The 2,861-nt window shown below is 44.1% G+C and overlaps 1 non-coding gene across 1 annotated transcript; it reads left to right on the top strand.

Moving 5' to 3' along the window:
- Positions 1 to 1,575: 1,575 nt before the first annotated feature.
- Positions 1,576 to 1,681, top strand: LOC115245520. Its single transcript, XR_003885559.1, has one exon. It is a non-coding gene; the product is annotated as a U6 spliceosomal RNA (small nuclear RNA).
- Positions 1,682 to 2,861: the final 1,180 nt, after the last annotated feature.

Genomic DNA, 2,861 nt, shown 5'->3' with positions numbered 1-2,861 from the left:
TTATTCCACGTTTCTTTGAATGTCGCTCTGTTATTTTTTTACAATATGTTGAAGTGCGAAGTTTTATATATTTTGATGCTATTACTTTAATATTTTGAATTTTATGTAAATCTTTGCCTCCCGTGCTGTCAACAATTGGATGTTCAGATGTAAATATTTCTTTAATTTTTGGCAATAATGTTTGTATAACGCTAATCACTATGTGTTGTTTACAATTTGTTTTCTGTATATGGCCTGAAGTTATTTCTATTTTAAATGCTCAATGTCTGTGCTGCCAAACGTACATTCATTTTTTTATTCTTAAAGTGAACGTGATTACAACTTAATCTATTAGATAATTTCAAATCTGCTGTTTCTTGAATTGTATGTAATTGCTTTATGTAATTAAATGAGATAGTGCCAGTTTCTGATGAAATATTTGATTCTGCAAAGGCATTAAGTTATTGTGCCTCTCCGGGTACAACGGGAATTAGGGGATGATCCAAGGGTTCGGCTCGTCTTAGGAGTTTGGACTCCGAGTGTCGAGAAACACGAGACAAAGATTCCATGCAAAAAGATTTGGTAAAAATGCATAATAACGGACCCAGCTACAATGACCTTGACCTCGACATATGTTGTCAAGGTCATGACTCTGAGTAACCTCCAAAAGGTTTTAGCCGTCGCGCGTTGCTTATTAAAAAGTTATTAACAAAAAAAGTTTGAAATATACGAAAGTACATGCACGGACAAGAAGCAGGCGAGCGCGCGCGCACACACACACGCACACACGGATGGGGGTGCAAGGGGGGCCTTCGGCCCCCTTCCCGCACCCACCCCGCCAGTGGGCAGGGTGGACCTCGCTTTACAATGTAGCATGTACTTTGTAAGTTGTAAAGCGAGGTCCACCCTGCCTATCGGTGGGGTGGGTGCGGGAGGGGGCCGAAGGCCCCCCTACTTTTATAGGTCGTAATTACGTTATTCGATTTCGAGTTACGACATCCCTCCCCCTTTAAAGGAGAAAACGGAAGGGTAGTGACGTTTTCTATTTGAGACTGTATGTAAGACTCTGTTTACAATTCTTTCTTATTCTATGCGTGGTGTACGTTTACAATTTTTGTGGGCTCGCCATAATATTATTACTTTGATACTTATTATAAGTATTGCAAAGCTGCCTGATATTGGGTATATAACTTGTTTTTGTAAGAATGGATAATTGTTAGTTTTATCTAATTCTTTTGTTATCTTCTGCAGTCTAGTGCTTAAATCCATTAATTCGTTCAGATTTTGTATTATTTCCTTTAACTTTATTACATTAGGTTTTATTGATGTGTTACTTAGGTCGAATTTTAAATTTGATATATTATACTCCGGTAAATGTTGGAAGATAGGTAGTATCTATTACTCCCGAAGTTTTTATTATTATATCGGCCGTTACTAATTTGCAATTATTCATTAACATAATTCGCCCTGTTCTAGAAATTTTTATTCTATTTTCTTCTTGGTTTTCGCAGCTTATAGTTATAGATTGTTCGGTGAGCGTAGAGTACAACCACGAGTGTTGGTTAGTCAGCGCAATCCATATAGTATGGTTAGAATGTACTTGCTTCGGCAGTATATATACTAAAATTGGAACGATACAGAGAAGATTAGCATGGCCCTGCGCAAGGATGACACGCAAAATCGTGAAGCGTTCCACATTTTTTCGGAGGGAGGTGGGCAGGGCAGGAGCCTAAGGGAGTTGGGGGTAGGGAAGGAGGGGAGGGAATCGCAATGCGGAATATAAGGGGGGATGGGAACTTATTTGGACCGAGAAAGAGGCGTGGTTGGATTACGTAGGAGTAATTGTTTGGGCTGTTGCATCCTGGGTAGACATGCGCCAGCAGGTCCCCGGGATGTGACAGGTAGGGTCCGAGGTGGCCGCGTAGAGGGGGAGTTTTTTAGTGGGTGGGAGTCCCACACACCCCACCACATCGGGTAATGGGTAGTGCATAACGCATTTTTCTCCTCCTACGCAAAAAAATGTTTAGAATGAATGTATCTTGTATTACAAAATCTTTTGTCCGTTGCGACTTGTAAATACGCTTGGATTTAGCATAGTGAATCGTCGTTAGTAGTATAGCTAGGCCGGTTCTAACGCAGGTCCTCTGAGGGGGGTGAGAGGAAACCAGTGCGGGGGGTATGACGTCACGCGGGGATCCGCGGCAAAACCGGTAGGCGAGGGGTCCGCGGAGAGGAAGGAGAGGGACCGTGGCGAAACCGGTAGACGAGGGGTCCGCGGGGAAGAGGGAGACCGCGGCGAAACCGGTAGGCGAGGGGTCAGCGGGGAACAGGGGGACCGCGGCGAAACCGGACGGCGAGAGGTCCGCGGAGAAGAGGGAACGCACGCGTCCGCAAGTAGGTGTGAGAGAGATAGCGCGAGGCATCCGCAATGTGTGGGAGAAGGATGGCGCTAATGATCTGCATGCACGTGGATGATGCGATTTACGACGTTCGCAAGGCGGTGCGAGAAGGATAGCGCGATGCGATCGCATGCATGTGGGAGAGAAATAGCGTTCGCATGCACTTGGGAGAAGGATAGCGCACAGGTATGGGAGAGGGAGAGGGAGAGGGAGAGGAAGAGGGAGAGGGAGAGAGAGAGGGAGAGGGAGAGAGAGAGAGATCGATCTTTATTAGCTTTCTCAGCTATTTGTAATACAAATCTAGTTTACATTAATTACAATATACGCCTTTAACATTCGCTTAAACGGCACAATTCTTTCATTCCGCTTTATTTCAGCTGGCAAGGCGTTATACATTTTCACTCCTTCGTAAAACATACTCTTTTGCGCACTCCTTGTTCTGCGATATTTTATTGCAATATCCCCAGCTTGTCGTGTTTGCCT

Source organism: Formica exsecta, unplaced genomic scaffold (assembly GCF_003651465.1).
Source record: "Formica exsecta isolate Colony F162 unplaced genomic scaffold, ASM365146v1 scaffold998, whole genome shotgun sequence".
Lineage (NCBI taxonomy): Eukaryota > Metazoa > Arthropoda > Insecta > Hymenoptera > Formicidae > Formica > Formica exsecta.
This window is presented reverse-complemented; position numbering and strand designations above follow the sequence as displayed.